A 24,306-nucleotide genomic window follows, 5' to 3' on the forward strand; every position below is an offset into this window, starting at 1 on the left:
AAACGACCCTCCGTTTTCCTGTCTCTGGCTAATGGTGCAATAGCACCGCGTTGTTGTGTCGAGGGAGCAAACAAAGTAACGTCTCTGGCACTGTTGGCAGGTTTTGCGAGAGAAATAAGCAATTAGGTCTATGAAAACATAGACCTAGTCTATGTTTGGGGCAAAGACATTGAAGAAAATAGCCAATCTACAAACTCACAATGCGTCGCGATGCGACGCGACGCAATTTTTGCAAATCTTTTTTAAGCAAAAATGTTTCACTCAAATCTTTGCTTCTGGTGGTCCCTGGCACAACATAGCTTTGAGATGGGGGTCTGCAGACACATTTTGGGCGGTCCTTGACATGAAAAGGTTTGAGAACCACTGCAGTGTACTGCTTTGCTCTCTTGGGTGTCTTCTCTCTGTGCTGGGTCACAAGTAAGTGTGCATGGCCTTTGACTGTCGCTGTCCACAGGCGGTGGTGCTGAAACCATTTACCCATCAACGCATAATGTCCTTGGTTCTGTCCATTGTATTGTGACTGTTGGCAACCTGTTTTCTCTTTTTGTGTCCTTCTGAACAAGCTTGTCTTGCAGCTTGCTTTGCCCATTTTGGGAGAAGACATCAGAGAGTCTACGAGAGTGCATACTCTGTGTATTTGTGCATCGGTGGTGTGGCAACTCGCACCCAGTTTTCTCTTTCTTTCTTTTTTCTTTTGGCTGAATCCCATCGGGGTCGCCACAGCGGAACGTCAGTTTCCATCTGGTTCTGTGTTCTGCGTCTTCCTCGGTGACTCCTGTGTTGTCTCTCACCGCATCCATAAACCTCCTCTTTGGCCTTCCTCTTCCTCTTCCTCGCACACAGTTCAAGGTGTTTTTATTTTTGCATATTTATAATCATAATATAATATTTATGAGAGCATTTTTCATTCATGAAAACCTTAAAGTTGGCACATTCATGCAGTGCAGTTCATGTTTTCTGGTGCACCTGCTGTGGTGATGTTGTGTGCCCCCCTCATGAAAATCAAATGTCCCTCCAATTTATGTGCTCTGGCACTGGGCCTAAATACCAGCTGAGAAAACTGAATGTTTCATTCCCCCTCTGAACATGGTGCTTTTCCGTCTGATCCTGCAGTACCCAGAAATCACTATTTCTCCAGCGGCCTTTGCCCCAAGCGGCCCCTAGTGGCAGTGGGGAGAATGGCTAAAGTTTTTATTACAGTACTGTATGTCCGGCCATACAGCTACTGCACAGGCAATCTGTGTTGCTTTTGATTCCCTGAGAGACTGTTGACGGACTTACTGTAACACCACGTATTGACCATTACTCCCACCAATAAAGACAGAGATATGGTTGAAAAACAGTGGAGTGCCGTATGCACTTGACCTCCACAAACAAAATATCTATAATCCTTACTCCATCCGCCAACTGCCTCTTCTCACCAAGACGGTAGAAAGAATTTAAACCCTCAACAAACACCGCTGAAATAAATCCCAAAGGAGTCTCCAGCCATCTGGACTGGAAGATCCATACAAGCTTGTAAACTGATATAGCCAACAAAAAAAAAACTCTATGTCTCCCCAGGCCCCCCGGTGAAAAATAACTTCTCAAAATTCACCTCACCACACTAGTGGTATACTGGCCAAGTCATCACCGCTAACTCAACAGCCCTTCAGCTTCAACTCTGCACCTCTGAAAACGTAGTGAAATCTTCGATCTGCGAGGAACAGAAACCTGACGGTTTTCCATCCGACCAATTATGTCTCAACGACGGCATTAAATGTTAGAGCAGGGGTCTTCAACAGGGGGTCCGGGACCCCTAGGGGGTCCTCAGGGTTACTACAGGGGGGCCACCAAATCTTTGTATGATTGGAACTTATATAATATACCTAGCATCCCTAGGTAATAGAACCCTAGCATCCCTATTCTACAAGCCTATCTACAAGCCCACAACGCCTCGCGCTGCGAGGCGTTGTGGGCTTGTAGATCGGCTATTTTCGGCAAAGAGGTTTGGTTTAGAGGCAAAACAGAGCAGACCAAGTAGGCTACAGAGCCAACGGTCAAGTTTACTAAGTATTGAGGGTGCAAGTGGTTAAAGGTCTGAAAACACAGCATATGAATAGAAAGTCAACAAACCAAATGAAACTGACAGAAATGTACACAATACTGATGACAGTGCTGTCAAACAAGTTCATGAAATCTATGAAAAAAATCTGCAACATAATTTTATACAATATGTAGTGGGGGTCCATGCTTCATCTGTCTCTCAGCTGAGGGGTCCTTGGCATGAAAAGAAGAGCCCTGGACTAGAGGTTAAGGGTTAGATGTGAGAGGTCGTTTGCCTCTCCATGTCAGGAACATTGGCTCTGCTGTATGTAATCCGGTATTTGTGTGAAAAAAGAAACTGACAACGATTTCTCCCTTAGTTTCCTTTTGCCTGCCTGGTGAGAAGGTGAAATTCACCAACAACAAGACCATTTTTTTAAAAAGCTTCCTCCCTTTTGAGTTCTCTTTTCAACCTCCAAGCTAAGCATTTGTTCATTTTCCCTGCTTCACCCACAACCTTTCACCCTGCTGTTGTTTTAAATATGGAAGTTGGTCATTTGGGTCCGTTCAACACTTTGATTCCAAAAAGTGGATAGATTTTGTGAGGTTAAGGTTAGGGCTAAGGTTAGTTTTAGCCTAAAGTGGCTTTGAGTCGAGGAGAGAGTATCTCACACATGAAAACGTCTATGGTTCACAGGATTGCTAACAGTGTGAGGTACCCAAGTAAATGGTGCATTTAAATAGCGCTTTTATCTAAAGCGCTTTACATAGATTGTGCATTACATTCACCCATTCACACACCGATGGCGGAGGAAACCATGCAAGGCACCATCCTGCTCATCGGGAGCAATTAGGGGTTCAGCCTCTTGCTCAAGAACACTTCGACAGCAACTCTGGGGGAGCGCGGGTCGAACTGGGAACCTCGCAGTTCCCATCCGGCCACTCTACCAACCACTCTAGCCCTGAGCCACTGCCGCCCCACAATTATCACAAGTATCTAGTCAACTATTTGGTGAAGGTCAGGGACACGCATAGGTATTCAACCAGAGGGAGCTCTACAGACTTTGTACCATGCCGATTTAACAGCTGTATGGGCAAGAGCACGTTCTTATACTCAGCAGCTGTCATGTGGAATGGGCTTCCTAAAAGTCTAAAGTCCATGTGGTCTCAAAGGCCAATTCTAAATCTTCACACAAAAGATGTCTGAACGTTAGCAGGACCTATTCATAACTATGCCCTAACTGTACAGTAATATCATCCAGATATATCACTTTCATTACTGTTGTGTGTTGAACCATCTTCAAAAGTAGGCTACCATCCTTTTGACAATTGTATGCACATTTTTTCTACTTGTACGTGCAAATATGTCAATAAAAAGGGGGGGGGGAAAGGTTAAAGGGATAGTTCACCTGAAAAAAGGTTATATTTTTTCCATTTTCTCACATTCCTAAGCCAATAATTTGATGACCAGCAGCACAAAGAAGACTCTTTGTGTCTCCTACCGGGACCGCTGGTCATCAAATTATTGGCTTAGGACTGCGACAAAAACAAAAACAATATCCATGAATTCAAGTCTCCATGGGGTGACTAATCAATAGGAAAAAAAGTCATTTTGTGGGTGAACTATCCCTTTAAGGTTAGGTTTAGGCATGGGAATAAGTTGGACACAAGGAAGAACAAGGGATAACTGCCAATCACAGTGACTATACCGGCTAATCTCAGCAGGTTTTCATTGAATAATAACCCACCCAAGGAGCACCAAAAATAGCTCTTTGTGTTTACTACACTACCAAGGCTCGGAGACAGAAGCACTCAGAGTATCATCACGGGTCTTTTGTGGTTCTCGGGCGTTTTTCATTGCTCTCGTTTGATTGCTCAGCCTTGCGCCAACAATGAAATACAAATCCAGCTTAAGTTCCCTTTTCGAGTGGAATGGATTTTTTTGAATTCTTCATTCATGGCGTCCTGGTAAATTGTCAAACACGTGCTAATGTCGACATAAATCTCCCTCCATACTAGCCAGCTTGACCTACATTTTTGGTTTCAGCCGCAGTTCAATCAGAGTGAATTTCCAGCACCATATCGTCTCTGTCGGGTGGAAACCTCATATGTCCGAAACTGTTACTTTTTTGATACTTTTGTTTGACGCTGTAGCATGATCAAGCAGGGCGTTAATTTACGAAAAATCACCTTATAAAAGTTAAAATATGGACATAAGAGGATCTCTGCCCGATGGCAACGATATTAAGGATTAATTCCCTTTAGAAGGGGAATAGAGATGGCTTCAGTGAGAGACACATACTGTAAGCTGTCTGCTATTTATTCTGTCCTCAGACTCTTTGCCCATAAGCACACAGTCAGTGGTGGAAAGTAACTAAGTACATTTGCTCAAGTACTGCACATTTGGAAAGTAACTGAGTACATTTACTAAAGTACACTTTATTTTTTTCCTCTGATTCTTTACCCGCTTTTTCTCCCCAATTTAGTCATTATGCCAATTGATTCCTCCCCACAGCCCAGACACATGTCTGTGTTGTCAGTCACTGTTGTAAGATCCTACTGACTCCCCTGCCAGTGAGGAGCCCCTACCGGGAGGACGTAGAGCCTTCGTCCTGTACTCCTCCCACCCAACACCTCCCTGCTGCCGAAGTATTGATTGAGTACTTGTACTCAGTAAATGTTGATTGATTGAAGGCGTAAGTGGCTAAATGACCCCTGGCTTACACACCAACCAGTGGTGGACAAAGTATTGCTTTTTGAAATATGACATCTTCCCCAAAAATTAGACATCCAGACATTTTAGACAAAAAAATATCTATATTTTCCAAAAATGTAAAAAAAAACATTTACTCAACGCTCAAAAGTACAATATTTGTCTTTGAAATGCAGTGGAGTGAAATTAAAATTAAAGTGCAGACAGTGGTGGAAAGTAACTAAGTACATTTACTATGTAACTTACTGTACTTAAGTACAATTTTGAGGTATTTGTACTTTACTTGAGTATTTCCCATTTCCAATACTTTTACTTCTACTCCATTACATCTCAGAGGCAACTATTGTACTTTTACTCCACTACAATTATTTGAAAACTTTAGTTACCAGTTACCTTTCAGATATAAATTAGGACATTATGAAACATACATTAACCACTTTAGCCCTATTTTATACATAAGCTATTTGAAAAGACCCGATCTACAAGCTCACAACTCGTCACATCGCAAGCGTTGCGAGCTTTTAGATCTGCTATTTTCAAATATTTTAGTACTTTTACTTTTGGTACTTTAAGTGCATTTTGATGCCAATACGTTTGTACTTTTACTCAAGTAAATCTTGAATTCTGGACTTTTACTTGTAATAGAGTATTTCTATATTGCAGTATTGGTACTTTTACTTAAGTAAAGAACTCGAGGTACTTTTTCCACCACTGAGTGGTCACAAAAAAGTCATTACTGAGTCCAAATTCATCTCACGGTCAGAGAAAACAGAAAGCATGTCTTCATATCACAGCACATGGGTGGTGGTGAGCTAAAAGCAACAGAACAAGGCTCTCCTTGTCCACATGACCTACTGTTTTCAGATCAGATCAATAGGTGCATGGCTCCAGGCGGAGACGGCCTCGCTGAAGCAGATCTATATATCTCCACCTCTCACCCCTGGGGACCCCTGACTCACATCTTGGCATCTTTTCTTATTAAAAGTTCACACTTGGCTGCGTTGCACACACACACACACACACATACACACACACACACACACACACACACACACACACACACACACACACACACACACACACACACACACACACACACACACACACACACACACACACAGTCAATAGGAGGGAAAATGAATGAGAGAAAAGTTTTTTTAAGGCAAACAGAAAGTTAAGAGGGATTAATAACTTAGTACTCAGTAAATGTTGCTGCATGGTAGATGGATTGAGAGATCCGATCTGAAGGAAGGGATACAAACAAGATGGCGTGGCCAGTTAGCCTGGCTCCACCCCCTGAATCGCTAGCCTCGCATTCAGGGTCTGGTGACGCTGTCGAAGGCGGGGTTTTCTCGGTTGAAAATCTGTACGCCGCATCGGGATAATCCAGTATGAACCAATCGCCAAAGAGTCCAACTTTGGCCACGCCCCCATCTCAGAAATCGGCTGCACTGAGAGGGCTTTCAGACTGAATAATTGAGTGAAACGAAATGAAAATTCAGGCTGAGCGTCAGGTTAGTGGCCAGTGGTGGACATTCACCTATTAAAGGAGAATACCGGACAAATTAAGTGTTGCCTTTGATGTCTCGTTACTTACCGACCGACGTGAAAAGTGGCGTTCTTTTTTTCCATAGATTCCCGTGTCGTCATTTTTTAAACCCCCTCCGTTGTCAGAATGGGAGCGCGTGGGTCAGGGAGATTCGTCTATTGTAACCGAGGCAAAGTTGTTTTTCTCTCTTCTGCTCGTCTTTGTGGAGTCTCATGATAGTCAAACGCACGTTTGACTATAAAGTAGGTAAGTAACGAGACATCAAAGGCAACACTTAATTTGTCCGGTATTCTCCTTTAAGACCGGGAACGCATCTTTGTCATTTTTAGATTTCTTTGGCTATTCAAAACATAGTAGACATACAAGATCATAGCGCTGTTGCCTCACAGCTTAAGGTCCTGGGTTTGATTCCCGCCGGGGACGCTGTGGGCGCTGGGGACGTGTTCTCTCCTCCGCGTCATCAGTGCCCATACCCTAGGTGGGGTTTGCAAAAGGGCCTTTCTGTGTGGAGTTTGCATGTTCTCCCCGTGTCCCCTATTGTAGGTACCCTCACAAAAAACACGCAGTAATCCTGGTCTCTCTACTGCCTCCCCCTGGTCAACCAGGGCGCCTGATGGAGGCGAAAGGAACTGGTTGGAATAACGTGTTCCTTCCACGCGCTACGTCCTACCGGGGAAACTCCCCACTGTCAGGTGATAAGAAGCGGCCTGCTCACTCCTCATGGATTGAAGGAAGCATGAGCTCAGTTTGGGGCTCTCCCCTGGCTGGCAGAGGGAGAGCAGCGCCCAGGATTACAAGCTTAGGCAATTGGCACTGGGTGAAAAATGGGTACAAATCATGGGATTAAAAAAACAAACAAAACAAAAAACAATGACAATTTAAAACAACAAGATTAGCAAGCACGTTTCTAAATTGCCCCAGTGAGACCATGGGAGTCAATTTTTAAAGCGCATTGTAATTCATTCCAGGTAAAGGGAGCGCTAACACCGAAGGCTGATTTACCTAGCTCAGTGTAGGCCTTGGGGACAAGTAATTTGGCACTGATCGGTTTAGTGGTTTATTTGGGACATTATGGAATGGGGATGGAATGCAAGAACAACAAATGTTGAAATATATATTGTTCAATTGTGTCACATAACAGGCAAACCTGCTATGTGTATTTGGTTTGTGTTTTTAGTTTAGCTTTGTTAAAAAAAAAAAAAAAGCTTTTTAATCACTTAATTCTGCTCAAAAGCAACCAAATAAAAAACCAAATGTGTTTTAAGCCCTGCTGTAAAGTAAAGTACATGTACTCAAGTACTGTACTTAAGTAAAACATTCTGGCATTTTTACTTTACTTGAGTATTTCCAATTTTCAACACTTTTACTTCTACTCCACTACATCTCAGAGGCAAATATTATACTTTTACTCCACTATACTTATTTGAAAACTTTAGTTAATAGTTACTTAGTAGATTTTTATTATTATTACAAAACATAACATTAACCACTTCAGCCCTATACACATTTTGGCCATTTGAAAATAACCGATCCACAAGCTCACAGTGCTTCGCAATGCGACACATTATGAGCTTGTAGATCGGCTCATTTCAAAATATTTGTATACATTTTATATGGAAATGTAACATTCTACATAATGAGTACTTTTAACTTTTACTTTAAGTACATTTTTATACCAATAATGTTGTACTTTTACTCAAGTAAATTTTGAATTCCCGACTTTTACTTGTAACAGAGTAGTTCTACATTGCAGTATTGATACTTTTACTAAGTACAAAATGCAAGTACTTTTTCCACCACCGCTTGTGAGAGAAACGCGATCAATGCCGTGACACGCCACCCAACACATTTTGTTTCATTGAGGGGTTTCTACACGTGTTTGACCAGCTCGATAAATAACGCATTATTTATAAACGTAGGTACGCTGCAAAGTTAGCGTTTCAATACAGCTCCTCAGGCAATCATGACTTACAAACAAAAACGCAAAGCTCAATTCAATTTCCTGAGTTGTCAGCCTATTGTCAAGGCAGAAACCCAGTTTACAACTCTGTGTGTCGAGGGGATCGAAGAGCCTCAAGCCCACCGAGCGGAACCCGGATCAGCGCAGCTTGTCAGAGACGCGACACTGGGACATTTTTCAAATGATTTCCAGGCGACTTTGCACAAAGAAGCAGAATCAGCCACCCATTGAAACGGCATGTGTGAACACGGAAAAAAAGTAAGTTGTTCCACAGAGAAGGGGCTTTTTTTTTCTCCTCAAGAATTACATTGTTGAGAGTTTTTTCCTTTTTATACAGTAAATCCCATTCTAATGCTAATGCTTTCCCCCCCAAAACCAGAAGAAGCCATTTCAATGTGACATTCTTCAGTTGCAGCTTGGAAACTAGTACTCACCTGTATTCACAGATTATAGAACCAATCCACATTTTGCTTCTAATGCGCCAATAGAGGATCAAATCATAAGACAAGGCAGTTAAACAAGGCTAATGGTGGCTTAGTCTCAGCATGTATTTCAGTACATTCAGTACATCATTATTGCGTGCCGTCTCCCTTTGGATGATACCATATCGTTTCTGTCGGGTGTAAACCTCATACAGTAAAATGCTGCTTACTGACTTACTTTTTTACTTTTTCTATTACTTTTCAGGATTCAAATTCAAAAACAGCAAACGTCGACCAGCTTGCATTTCGACAAGCTCGAAACGTGTCGCTTCGCACCGCGTTTCGAGCTTGCAGATTTGCTACTTTTGGTGCTTGTGTGTGACGCTGTAGTATGATCAAGTAGGGCGTTAATTTACGAAAACAATCTAAAAGTTAGAATGTGGAGGTAAGAGGTTTCTGCCCGACAGCGACGATATGCATTGTTCCAACGCCACTTTTGGAACTAATGCTGCAGTTCAACTGTTACTTTGGTACAGTAAGTATATTTTGATACCAATACTTTTGTACTTTTTGTAAGTAACTCTTTTTTATTACAGGGCTTTTACTTTGTATTTTTATATTGTGGTAATTACTACTTTTTACTGAAGTGAAAAGTTTGAGTGTACTTCTTCCACCACTGATTATTTACGGATCGTTGAGATGCCAACAAATCCCTTTCATTACAGCTTTATTTTTGTCAACAGAATGTTATCACACAGGTGGGAGATTGAGTGATTACAGAATGGAAGGTTGTTGTTTTCTCTGTCCAAATGAAGCATGGTTTATTCACGCAGGTCAGGACCAGTGTTGCCGTGTCTGCTTATTATAAGCGACTTTGGGCTTGTTTTTCCTGTAAAGTCGCTTGTAAATATTTGGTAGTTGCTGGTTTTTGGGGCTTGTTTCCAAATGTTGTTTAAACCAGAGAGAACGAGGCATACTTTTAACTCGAGTGGTTCTTAAAACCAGTTGGTTCTTAAACTTTTTCATGTCAAGGACCCCCCCAAATTGAATGTATTTGTCTGCGAAACCTCGTCTAAAAATATTTTGTGCCTAGGACCCCTGCCCTGGTTCCATTTGTACGCGCTCAAGAGTTATGGGGGTCCTTCAAATTAAAACAAGTTTGAGAACTGATCTAGGAATAAATAAAACATGCCATTGCCATTAATAATTGTTAAAGTAAGTAAAATAATGATGTAAATAGTACAGTAATATACGAGCTTGTTATGGAGATACTTCCAAATAGCCGATACATACATATATATATACATATACATATACAGATATATATATATATATATATATATATATATATATATATATATATATATATATATATACATACGTTTAAAGTGCTCTTGTGACCTTATAGTTGCTTCTTTTGGGCTTGTTTTCATAGACCTGGTTGCTTGTTTCTGTCTCAAAATCTGGCAACGCTGGTCAGGACACGGGAGTCATGCCATGCGGCCCCATGCTGTAATCAGCTGTCAGTCTGCTGATTGTAGAAGTGTTTTCTAATCAGACATGCTTTTCTCTACACAGCAATCACAGCTCATTCTCACAAAAAGGCGGACCATTTAACCCATTCATTCTGGGAACTGTGTCACTTTAGATTTCTTTGGCTATTCAAAAATAGCAGATATACAAGCTCATAGCTATGAGCTTGAAGATCTGCATTTTTTTTTGAAAAAATGTGGAAATTTGTGCAAATCTTATATATTTTTTATCCACGGCCAAATACATGTAATTGTGGGGGTCCTTGACATGAAAAAGTTGGAGCACCACTGATATAGCAACATACTGTTAGGATTTATCACTGGTGATGACTATCACACCCATCACTGTATTTTATATGATAAATTGGGTTGGTCATCTCTCGCAGTCGCAGTACGTAGAGAGCAACATTGTATTCTTTTTATTTATAAGGCCTTGTGTGGCAAGCTTCCTCTATACCTATCTTCGCTCTTAGAACCAAAGGTTACTGGACATTCAACACGTTCACAAAAACACATTAGATATACCAGTCCACGTAAGAGCAGTGAACAGGGAAAGACTGCCTTCATGTATTATGCTCCACACAAATGGAACAAACTTCAGGACTCTCTGAAACTGGATTTAGGGTACTTCTCGAGGACACATTTCATAGTAACTGCACCTGTTTCATGTAACACTGTTTATTTGCATCAGTGATGATTGTAATATGATTCAAATGTTTGTTATTGTTTTTCATTATGTATGTATTTTATATGTTTTATATGCTGTTATCAGGGCGTCCCTGAAAAAGAGAGCTTGCTCTCAGTGGGCTTCCCTGAATAAATAAAGGAAAAAGAAAGATTTAGAAAACATTTGTAATGTGGCCCGCGGACCCCCGTCACTAAATGTTTTGTTCCAGGGACAAACGGGCAGTTTTTTCATCAATTAATGCCCTACTTGATCAATCAATAAAACATTGACTGATGCACTTGGACACATTATCAGTGTTGTTACCTGGAGTCACTGGGTGTTCGGGTCTTGCAACAGACACCCTCCTCCAGGCGACCCGACCGAGGCTGATCAGACCCAGGCCTGTGTCCAAGTGGCATGCTTACTGCCCCCACTGTCTCCTGGGGGTAGTTAGAGACAGTGCTAATTAGGGGGTTAGGGTTAGCCCGGCACTATAGCCAGACCGACTATACGCAGATCTATGCTAGTCTGGCATGGCCAGACTAATATCACTGCATAGATATTAGTCTAGAACCTCTGTGTGAAACCTGCATTTCCGAGGGGCAAATAAAAAAAATGCCTCTGGTGATAAACCCGCCCCATATTTGCATACTCTGCCCTGATTGGTCCCTCACAACTTCGGAGGGAGAGACATCCAATCTCTATTGAGAGGGGCCAGTCCTAATTTTTGCAATTGCAGATTTGTCTGGAACCAGGCTAGATCAAATGCATGCCATCAGTCCGGCCGATGCCAGGCCAGGTTAGCCTGGCCAGGTTAGCCAGACCGACAACGCGGATCCACCCACATATGTGGCCAATGCCAGGCCAGGAAAGTTGAGATGTTGCAGCTGTTGGGGACACTAGGGGGCTCTAGGCACTGTGGTTTGGCTCCAGGCCTGGCTCCTCCCTCGTCTGACCAGAAATGGAGGCTTTTCTGTGCGTTGCATCGTCGTTGCTGCTGGGCTCAAACATCTCACTCTGCCTTGACGTGGTTTGGGCTGCCAAACCCTCTCCACCCCGGGTCGCCGTCTCTCCGGCCGTCCAAAGTGATAGGGCTTTGATTGATTGATTGATTGAAATTTTTATTAGGCAAAAGAATGTAAAACAACACAGTTACATTTATAATGCTTTTGTCTTTACTCCTTTGGGTAGGGCATTCCACATTTTCTGATGCACTTGGACACATCATCATTGTTGTTACCTGGAATCACTGGGATCATACTACAGTCACACAAAAGCCTCAAAAGTAGCAGATAACTGATAACTGCAATTGTAATCGGGCAGAAACCTTGTATCTCCATATTTCAACTTTTTGATAAATTAACAGTGTCACACATGTTGCATCGCTATGTTGTGAGCTTGCAGATTGGCTATACTCTTTAGTATTATTATTATTGTTACGTTTTATTCATTTAAAAGTTTTGCCTATAATGGCATGTCCAAAATACCAGGTCAAAATCAAGGGGTTGAAAGTGCTTAAAGGTTTCAAATCAAATATTTCTTCCCCCTTTTATCTGTTTTTTTTTATGCTGGGTTTTCTGACACCCAAACAAAAAGAAATTTGAACATTTAGTGGATTATAAATAATTAAAGAATGAAAAGTATGTGTAATTCAATAATAACTACATTGGACCCATTGGAACACAGGTTCTGTTTTCTTTTTTTCTTTTTTATTTCCTGATTAGTAACAGTTTTGGACATAAAAGGTTTCCACCCGACAACGAGGAGAAGTTTAAACCCAATCTACTGTATGATCTGAGTGTTCCTCACTGAACGATAGTTGCATCCAAACAGCAGTGTGTGTGAAAGAGAGCTGTCATGGTGCAGAAACCCCAACAATGACCTTCTTCTCTTCGATCACCAGGATGCACTTCCTTCACAGCAACACCATGTAATAGGCAAAGACCCAGACCAGGCCTTGTTTGATCATCTCTCCTCAAATTGTAAACAACACATAGCAGTGGTGGAAAGTGAATAAGTACATTTACTTAACACATCAGGTGCCAGCATTTTTTCATAACAACTTACGTTGGGTGCCAGCATTCTCCCCATTGACTGCGCTTTGCTGTTTAAAGCTCTAGACTCCACGAGGAGCAAATCCATGTAAAAAAAAACATCCATTCATGTTGCGCGATGACCCTGGCTACAGCCTGGAACGATAACATTTCACTCGCGAGTTACAATGGGGGGGGGATCGCGCATCGCGCATGACCGGTTTTCCCCACCGGAAACAGATTCGGAGATATAGGTGTTTTAAAGAAGGAAATAGACAGGAAGTGGATGGCAGCCATGTTTTTTTTCCCGGTGATCTATCTGGCCTATCCTTCTCAAGATCACAATGGGTACTCCCAGAGCTGCTCTAGCCCCGCCCGTGTGGAGAAAAACGAAAAAAACAAAAAGACATATTTCACGGTCTGGACCGTGTTCGGCACCGGACCGCTACTCTGCGCAAACACGGTTCAGACCGTGTTTGGCACCCGATGTGTTAAGTACAATTTTGAGGTATTTGTACTTTACTTGAGTATTTCCAATTTCCACTACTTTTACTTCTACTCCACTACAAATATTGTACTTTTACTCCACTACATTTATTTGAAAACTTTAGTTACTAGTTACTTTTCAGATATAAATCATGATATAATGAAACATACATTAACCACTTTAACCCTATTTTATACGCTATTTGAAAATAGCAGATCTACAAGCTCACAACGTGTCGCAACGCGACGCGTTGTGAGCTTGTAGATCTGCTATTTTCAAATACTTAGTACTTTTACTTTTGGTACTTTAAGTACATTTTGATACCAATACTTTTGTAATTTTGTAAATTTTTAATTCCGGACTTTTACTTGTAACAGAGTACTTCTACATTGCAGTATTGATAGTAGTAATTTTTCCACCACTGACACCTAGTGCACCAAGTGCTGGGAAAGCAGTGGTTCTCAGTGGTTGAAAGTAGACATGTAGGCCTACCGATAGATTTTTTTTTTCCTTCCCGATACTGATTCCGATACCGATAACTTGGGTATCGGTCGATACCGAGTACCGGTCCGATACCAGTGTGTAATTAAAAAAAAGAGTCCAGGGACCCTCAGGGTTACTTGAGGGGGTTCCAAATGGACCCAGCTAAATCCGGCATGTTTACATGACATCATGATTAGCTGATTAATTTCACCTTCATAGATTTATTGTTGTGCATTTGTCACGTCTAAAGAAAGAAAGAAAGAAAGAAAGGGACGCATGTGCATATATTTTCCTCCGAGATACAGAACGTCGCAAGGAAAACGCAAGGAAAATAATATCAGTTTCGTTAGAATTGATTAAAAATACATTAAAACAATATATATATCGTACTTGACAGTTAAACTGATAGAATAATTTTGCAAGTGATAGTGATGAATTCTAAATATTATCAAATCATTCCGCTGCACCCCCTGGACTGGCACGGCACCCGACAGACACGGCACCCCGGGGTGCAACAACAACAACCACTTTGAAAAGCCCCCCTGCTGTGGAGTGTAATAATTTTCCAGGCCCTCAGTTTTACTCAGTGTTGCCAAATTTTGTGACAGAAATAAGCAACAAAGTCTATGAAACCAAGCCCAATCAGCACTTTAAACCTATATACATTGGCTATTCGAAAATAGCCGATATACAAGCTCACACCGCGTCACATCGCAACGTGTTGTGAGCTTGTAGATCTAATTCTTTTTTTTAAAGTGACTAATGTGGATTCTTTTTCATTTTTATTTTAATAACATGAAAATGGTTCAAATGGTTGAGAACCACTGATTTAAATAACATTACAAAACAAGCCCAAATAAGCAACTATACTTTTAGAAACACACCCAAAAAACTGCAACCCGCAACTACCAATATTTTACACACGACTTTACAGAAAAACAAGCCCAAAGTTGCTTATAATAAGCGGTCATGGCAACCCCGGTTGTACTGTTAACAGAGCGGGAGAGAGAGAGTAAAGTAAAGAGCTCTTTGCTGAGTCAGGCTGTAGACGTGTGTGAATTGAAAACTATTTTCAGACTCTCTGTGTGGTACTGTATATTGCGTGACCTACTTGTGGTTGAATGACTTCACACAGCAGTGTAAAGTCACTCATTTATACAGCATAGTGACGGATCGTAGATAGTGGCTTGTGGTGCCGTCGATCCCACTCTCAAGTGAGTTGAAGGGATCCTGTGGAGCCTGTAGCTGAAAGGAGACGGATCGAACTAAACCGGACTGCAGCTCTGTATTTCGTCTCTGTTGCGTGGAAACCTCATATGTCCAAAAAAAACTAAAATGTTACTTTTCAGGATTCAAATTCAAATGTAGCAAAAGTATCAGATCTACAAGCACAATTTCAAGCTTGCGGATATGCTACAATTGATGCTTTTGTGTGACGCTGTAGTATGATCAAGTAGTGGCGTTCATTTAGGAAGAAAACACACACATTTTAAATAGGGATATAAGAGGTTTCTGCCCGACAGCAACGATTTGTAAACCTACTGTACTGTATATTTATCTACATCATGCAGCAAAAGGCTGTCTGCGTGTGCGTGTGCGTGTGCGTGTGCGTGTGCGCGGGTGTGTGTGTGTGCGTGCGTGCGTGTGTGTGTGTGTGTGTGTGTGTTTTCGGGGATAATGTCACAAACCGCTGGACCAATCACCGCCAAGCATTTTGTGCATGCTACCAGAGGAAAACACTCCAATGTTTCTAATCCGTCATATAGACAACCATGTAATTTAATGTTTTTTGAATGCATTACATTACTGCAGACCTATAATGTCCCTCCAAACTATAGGTTAGCCTGATTATCGGACTGAAGCTGCGTGGAGCAGTCCACTCAGAGAGTGGGCGAGGTCTATGGTCTGGATCCAGGCTAACAATAGGTAGGAGTGGCCTGTGAGGCCGGTTCATAGGGAAGTGCTTTTATCAGTACACATTACAGCGGGTGGTGACGTTAGAGTTACAAGCTCCACGCTTGTGTCAAGTGTACTAACTATTATTAACGGTTTAAGTGGTTAAATGTCTGAAAATACTCGTTAACATGAGTCCAACATATTAGAAAAGATAACGTGTAAACAAACAAACACTGATGGTGCTGTAAAACAAGTCTATGAAGCTATGAAATCTATGAAAACGTTTAGACTGCAAAACAATTTTATACAATATGTAGTGGGGGTCCCTGCTTAATCTCTCTCTCAGCTAAGGGGTCCTTGGACTGACACACACACACACACACACACACACACACACACACACACACACACACACACACACACACACACACACACACACACACAGTCACAGACACACACACACACACACACACACACACACACACACACACACACACACACACACACACACACACACACACACACACACACACACACACACACACACACACACACAGGCAGATACATCGAGCACTAAATCAAGTTGGAACACAGTTAATTATTTACAAGGCTTCTTTTAAAGGCAACAGATGGCGGATCTGCGCTCTGCGAATCACACCTATATTTCTTCTTGAGATTTACTGTTTACCTAATACAGTGAATGCTGCTATTCTTTCTTTTATGGTCGGCCTAGTGGCTAAAATATCGGCTAGACTATTTTTATTGTCTTATTCAGGGTTACATTTGCTGGGGGCTTTGCTTGCTTTTGATACCCCCCCTCCGACCTTTATTGGTCGGTGAAAATATGTTTTATCCCTGCATTCTGTTCAGACTGAATTAAATATGCATTTCATTATGGGAAATGTAGACTGTCTGATAGGTTTGATAATATCACAATTGAATTAAAACTTAATGTGAAATAAATTAACCCTGGTGTCCTTCTTTTCAAAATGTTCAACAGAGTTGTTTATTTATTTGTTTGTTTAGTTAGTTATTTGACATTTGGTAGAATGTGAGTTCGAGTTTGTTTTTGCTACTTTATAACTGTTTGATCTTTTGCTCCTTGTTTATGTTAGGGAGGTAAGTAATTGTATTGAGGTTTCTTTATTTCGGATATGGGTAAGATGTATTCATTTCAATTTGGTTTGGTCTTTTGGTTTGTTTGTTTATTCAAGTCATCCTCATTTATTAGCAAGGTCTTATTTTTTTTAATCAATTTATGTTCATTATTCTGTTTATGGTTATTACTATTCTGTTACAGCCTTGTTTGGGTAAATAAATACTTAAGTGTTTTTGCAAGTTGAACTTTTGTTCTTGTGGCTTGTGGACCTGCAGACAGGAACTTTTCATGTTATGTCTTATATGCACCCGCAGTCTAGGGCATTGGTGCAGGGGTCATTGGAGAGGGGGTTCCAGGGGGTCCCCAGCAAAATTGATTAATAAAGAATCACGATCATTTTAACCACTCTATCCATTTATATGTTGGCTATTCAAGCTCATAGCGCATCACTTTGATTTTTTTTAACGCAAATGCTCTCTTCTGGGGGTCCCTGGCACAAAAAAAGAAAGAAAAAAGTTTGAGAACTAATGGTCTAGGGTGTAACAGACGAGTGTATATAGGGCATAAGTGGTTGAATGTACCCTTTCTTTTTTTTTTCTTTTACCAATTGAACAATGGTCTTACTGCACTGCTGCTGTTGTATAATGTATAACCTCATTTCTCCCGGAAAATGCATTTAGTTATTCCATCTTATCAAAGCTGAGGCCTGATCCAAAGCGATATACTCTTCAAGTAGGTCATATGAAGTTACTACTTGTTCTTAATAGCGTGACCGCTGGTGAGGGGCAAGGAGATCATTGGACAGCAGCAGGGGGGTGGAACCTCGTGGTGACGTGTAATCAGGCCATCGTGATGAGAAAAGGTCATTAAGCGCTAATGCGACATTGTTTTTTTTTAAGACGTCAAGTCTTAGATTGATGATCCAAAGGTCATCGGTGTCATCGCGTCTATTCTTTGTCCTGTGGGGGTGGCGACACCAATGCAGTGGTGGAAGATGTACTCGGATGCTTTTACTTGAATTAGCAATACCACAATGTGGAAGGAAATATTTAAACTTTTTGGGGTGTTTTTTTTGTAAATTAACGCCCTACTTGATCGTACTACAGCGTCACACAAAAGCATCAAAAAAGCATCGGCAAGCTCAAAACGCGTCGCTTCGCGCGGCATTTCGAGCTTGTCGATCTGATACTTTTGCTATTTCTGAATCCTGAAAAGTAATACTTTTCACAAAATACTGTGTTAAAAGTAATTCAGGCTTTGTTGAGCGTCAATACGAACACAATTGTTTCGGGGGAGGGAAGCTGGGTGGAGAGCACCTATACTCCTACGGGCTGGGTCACATGACCTGTGACTGTCGCTGTCCACCGGCGGTGGTGCTGAAACCATTCACCCCTCAATACACATGCAGTGTGAGGTGTGCTTGTCCTTGTTTTTTTGTCCACTGTATTGTGGTATTTGTGTCCTTTTGAAAAAGCTTGTCTTGCAGCTTGCTTGGCTCAATAAGTGAGCAGATCTATACGAACACAATTGGCCCGTATTCGGGGGAGGGTGATAATTGGCACTGCACGGGAGTGTTGGGTGGGAGGAGTATAGGATGGAGGCTCTACGTCCTCCCGGTGGGGGCTCCTCACTAGCAGGTGAGTTAGATACAACGGCACACTCAGAATGTGTGTGTGGGGAGGAATTAATTGGCATTACGACTAAATTGGGGAGAAAAAGGGGTACAAAAAGAAGGAAAAAAGTACTGTATTCCACATTTTACTTGAGTAAAAGTACAGACGTATCAAAGTATACTTGGTCTACCAAACGTACGGTAGAAGTACTCATTATGCAGAATTGCCCGTTTTGCAATTATATTGGATTGTGATTAGTAATGCGTTAATGTGTTCATCACTTTAATGTTACAGCTGGTGAAGGCGGGGCTGATTTTAATTACTATGTGTATGTGCTGCCGGGTAGATTAACACATAAATACATCATCGTTTATCATTGAATGTGTGTTTTGAATGAATAACATGCATCCGTAAAACTAGAAAAAGTGCTCCTCGGAGCACAGGTCTCCGCCAGGTCAGGTAGGCTATTGTGGCCTCCCTAAAAGGCCAATGTGAAAAGGGTGCCATTTCTTCTCAGGCCTTTCACGGCTCACAATATGAGGCATTTTGTTCCAGAAATTACTTTTGCAAAAATCTACCTGCTGGTGTTGCTATAACAGGCCAATGTGAAAAGGATGGCATTTCTTCCTCGGCCTAGTGGGAATGTGCGTTCAACATTTCACAAAAATCGCACGCTGCATTGATGATTTGAGGCATTTTGTTCAAAATAGAAGCCATGTTAGCCAATTAGGATGGAATATGAAATATATTGGACAATTTCCGTCTTGATCACATGACTATAGATACTGTGTACCGATTTGCGTGATCGTTGGACAGAATCTGTATAGGAGTAATATCCAAAAATGTGTTTCACAAAAGTCGGCCTCCTGGTGGCGCTATAAAAAGCAAATGGGAAAAATGCAGGGCAGAGGTTTTTCCTTGGCCTCCTGCGTGCGTGCAAAGTTTCACGCAGATCGGTGCAGTTATAGGTAAAAACGTGAATCGGACAGTTATAGCGCCACATGATCTGTGTTGATCGCATGACTATAGAGATACTGTGTACCGATTCGCGTGACTTTTGGACAAAATCTGTAGGAGTAATATAAAAACAAATGTTTTGCAAAAATCGGCTATAACAGGCCAATCTGAAAAGTTGGGGGCAGAGGTTCTGCTCTGTCATCCAGGGAGTTGTGTGTTTCACAGCGACCGGGCCAACAGTGCCGGAGATTAGCTGCTCGCAGACAGACGGACACACGGACACACGGATGGACAGGGTGCAAAACATAGTCACCTCCACAGGCCGAAGGCATGGCCGGGACTATGTTTTGCAACCTGTCCGTCCGTCCGTGTGTCCGTCTGTCTGCGAGCAGCTAATCTCCGGCATAATAGTGTTTGGGAGCAACTCCTACCTATTGTTAGCCTGGATCCAGACCATAGACCCCACCCACTCTCTGAGTGGACTGCTCCACGCAGCTTCAGTCTGATAATCAGGCTAACCTATTGTAATTTGGAGGGACATTATAGGTCTGCAGTAATTTAATGCATTCAAAAAACATTAAATTACATGGTTGTGTGTGTTGTGTGCACAATATGTGCATGTGTGTCTGTATGTATGTTTATGAACAAAGTGTCAGTCACATTGCAATAGAATAAATGCACGTAATCAGTAAACTAATGTATGTGGTTCAACTGAAGCAGTATGACTAAAATACTCCTAGTGCACAGACTGGAACTCATACAGGCTGCTGGAATGCAGAATTCATATTTTGTTATTGAATGAATGTTAATAAGCATGGTCCTAATGCCGGCTCAGCATCACAAAGCTACATTATAATTTCCCCTCCTGTCAGGTTCCTTCACAGAGTTTCCTGTCATTCATTCATTCAGTCTTTATCACAATATGCCCAAATATGGATTACTGATGTCACAGTACTGACACAATTCAGATCATAGATTTAGCTAAATAGCCATTCAGGTTGAGCAACGTCATTAGCTATTCCATATAATGATGACATCACGCAATGATATCACAACATCATTATTACATCAGATGTAATTGTCCATTTAAATGTCGGTATTGCAGGGCAATCTGTTTCCAGTAATTTCTGGAAACAGATTGCCCTGCCATCTAGCAACCTCTTCTGTAAATTAGTTCCTCTGATTCACTAAGTGGTGCTGGTGTGTGAAATGTTTCTCTGGACGATACATCTGAAAGGAGGACATGGACATGGGCTTATCTACCCAGCTGTGTTAGTCGGACACAAGCTGTACTCATTTGGAGGATACAGTAACAAGAACAACAGTGATCAGATTGGAGTCCACATATTCAACACAGTGTCTCTACGCTGGAGGAAGTTGCCCCCATGGACAAATGGAAGAGGAGAACATCACCTTGAGGTTGCCCGCGTGCGCTGTCTTGTTTATTGTCTACATCTGGGGGGGACATCCTTACTGTAACGTGCTTTATTCATTTGATGTTGACAACCACAGATGGTCCAAACCAAATATTGCCGGTACTGTTCCAAAGCCAACGCACCACCACTCAGCCTGTGTCTTGAGAAGGGTCATGTATATTTATGGAGGAAACACCCAGCTGACTGGACGCACTAATGACATCTACAAGCTGGACACCACCACAATGGGCTGGTCTTTAATTAACACCAGGGGCACACCACCACCTGTTTCATCAAGTCACTCTGCCACCATCATCGGGACTAAGATGTTTGTTTTTGGGGGCAGGGGGAACCAGAGGGACGTCTACAACAACATCACAGTGTTTGACACAGAGACCAACTGCTGGCTGAGCATTCCTTCTGTACAGCTTCATCCAGAAGTACGCAGTGGTCATTCAGCCGTTGCCTACAATGGAGAGCTGTACATATTTGGTGACGGAAACTGGAACCAGCGCTTCAATGATCTGTGGAAATTCAATCCACAGACCTTCTCATGGAAGAAGGTTGAGCCCAAAGGGAAAGCCCCGTGTGGGAAGTATTGCATGGGTTCTTGGATGGTGGGAGAAAGTACCTTCATCTTTGGAGGATGCAACACTGACCTGTATATCTTAGATTTAAGTCCTAATCTGAAGATGTTATGCAAGCTAGCAGTTATTCAGTACGGTGTGGAGCATTGTGAACTCACACATGACATCAGGTGGGAACTGGCTGTCATGACTGCCAACAATAACTGAACAACATAGCCCTATAAAAAGAGAAAACAACTAATAAATAAACAACTAAACAAATACATAAAAAGTGCTCCTCGGAGCTCCACAGGTCTCCACCAGGTCAGGTACGTTACTGTGGCCTCCTGGTGGCGCTATAATAGGCCAATGTGAAAAGGGTGCCATTTGTTCAAGGGCTTTTCACTGCAATCGGACACTGCATTCATGATTTGAGGCATTTTGTTCCAAAAATGTGTTTTGCTAAATTAGACCTGCTGGTGGCGCTAAAACAGGCCAATGTGAAAAGGGTGGCATTTCTTCCTCTGCCTAATAGAAATGTGCGTTTGAAATGTCACGGCAATCGCAAGCTGCGTTCATGATTTGAGGCATTTTGTTAAAAACGGTCCAATCCTGCAAACTTTGGAAGACAATCTTAGGCAATCAGGACGGAATATGGAAAATCGGATGAATCCGTGTTGATCACATGACTATAGAGATACTGTGTACCTGTAGGAGTAGTATCAATAAATGTGTTTTGCACAAATCGGCCTCCTGGTGGCGCTATAACAGGCCAGTCTGAAAAAAGGTTCTGAATTGGCATCCTGGGACTGTGTGTGCACAGTTTCGCAGCGGCCGGGCCAGCGGTGCCGGGGATTAGCTGCTAACGGACGGACAGGACGCACACACACACGGACGGACGGACGGACGGACGGACGGACGGACGGACGGACGGACGGACGGACGGACGGACGGACGGACGGACGGACAGGGGGTAAAACATACTCGCTCGCCATGCCTTTCGGCCTGGCGGAGACAACAATCTGAGATGTAGTAGGTAGAAGTATAAAATGCAAATTGTAGTACATTACCTGAGTAAATCGCCTGTCTGGTAGAAACCTCATTATGTCCAAAACTGTTACTTTTCAGGATTAAAATTCAAAAACAGCCAAAGTAGCAGATTTACAAGCTAAAAACGTGTTGCTTCACGCCATGTTTCGACCTTGTGGATCTTCTACCTTTGATACTTTTTGTGTGACGCTTGTAGTCTGATCAAGTAGGGCATTAAAGGGATAGTTCACCCATAAAAAAAAAAAATCTTTAGATTAGTCACCCCATATTTTTTGTTTTTTGTCACATTCCTAAGCCAATCATTTGATGACCAGCGGACCGGTAGGCAGCGGTTCCGGTAGGAGACACAAATGAGACTCTTTGTGTCGCCTACCGGAACCGCTGCCGGTCATCAATTTATTGGCTTAGGAATGCGACGAAAACAAAAAAAATATCCATGAATTTTCAAGTCTCCATGGGGTGACTAATCGATAGGAAAAAAAGAGCTTGCAGATCTGCTATTTTTGAATAGCCAACAATAAAGCAGTTAAAATGAATGAGCATGATGCTATATTAACTCATCTACTTTTGAACCCCCCCCCCAAGGATAATAATAATAATAATAATGATAACTTTATTTATATAGCACTTTTCAAAACATAAGTTACAAAGTGCTGAACAACAGAAAAAAAAAACATAGCATACAAGATTAAAAAGTCTTATGGACTTGACATAAAAGCATTCAATTCAGATAAGCAGTAAAAACATATCTGGTAATTAAAATAAGTCAAGGAACATGGATAAGGAAGAAATAATATCAAATAAAATAGGTACTAGATAGAAAGACAGCACACACAAAACAGTTATGGCTGATAGGGGGATCTAGGGAAAGGCTTTCCTGAATAAGTGTGTTTTTAGAAGTGTTTTAAAAGATGTCAGGGAATTTGCTTTCCTAATTTCCACAGGTAGGGCATTCCATAGTATAGGTGCTCGGGCAGAGAAAGCCCGATCACCTTTTGTGACCAAATTTGTTTTGGGGACTACTAGGAGGGCCTCCTCAGAGGATCTTAGGCTACGGGGTGGGTCATAGGGAGGCACCAGATCTGTGATATATTTAGGGGCAAGACCATTTTGGGCCTTAAAAGCTAATAAAAGTATCTTAAAATCAATTCTAAAAACAACAGGAAGCCAGTGGAGAGTTGCTAAAATAGGGGTGGTATGGGCACGTTTTCTTGTATTAGTCAGAAGCCTGGCAGCTGCATTTTGCACCAGCTGCAGGCGAGAAATTGTTTTGTGGCTTAAACAAGTGCATAGACCATTGCAGTAGTCCAGACGGGAGGTTATAAATGCATGTATGAGTTTCTCTAAATCTACAGATGACAGGACAGACTTAATTTTTGCAATTGTTCTGAGTTGGTAAAAGCATGATTGTACAGTTTTTTTGACTTGGACATTGAATGAGAAATCTGAGTCGAAGAAGACACCTAGGCTCTTGGCGACCGGTTTTACAGCACTGGACAGGCTGCCCAGGTCGTCTTTTAAAAGGCTAGTGAGATGTGGGGGGCCAAAGAGAACAATCTCAGTCTTATCTGCGTTCAGCTGGAGGAAGTTTTGTGACATCCATGAGTTTATGTCAGCGAGACAGGCCCTTAGACCATCTAAGCTTCCTTTGGTTGGGGATTTGACCGGGACATAAATTTGCGAGTCATCCGCATAACAGTGGAAGCAAAGCTTGTGCTTGCGGATGATGTGACCTAGCTCCAGCATGTAGATGGAGAACAGGAGAGGTCCAAGAACAGACCCCTGTGGGACACCACACGTGAGAGGGGCTGAGGGGGAGGAGGTGTCGCCAGAGACAAC

The sequence above is a fragment of the Gymnoscopelus braueri genome (genome assembly GCF_963280865.1).
Source record: "Gymnoscopelus braueri genome assembly, chromosome: 16".
Classification (NCBI taxonomy): domain Eukaryota; kingdom Metazoa; phylum Chordata; class Actinopteri; order Myctophiformes; family Myctophidae; genus Gymnoscopelus; species Gymnoscopelus braueri.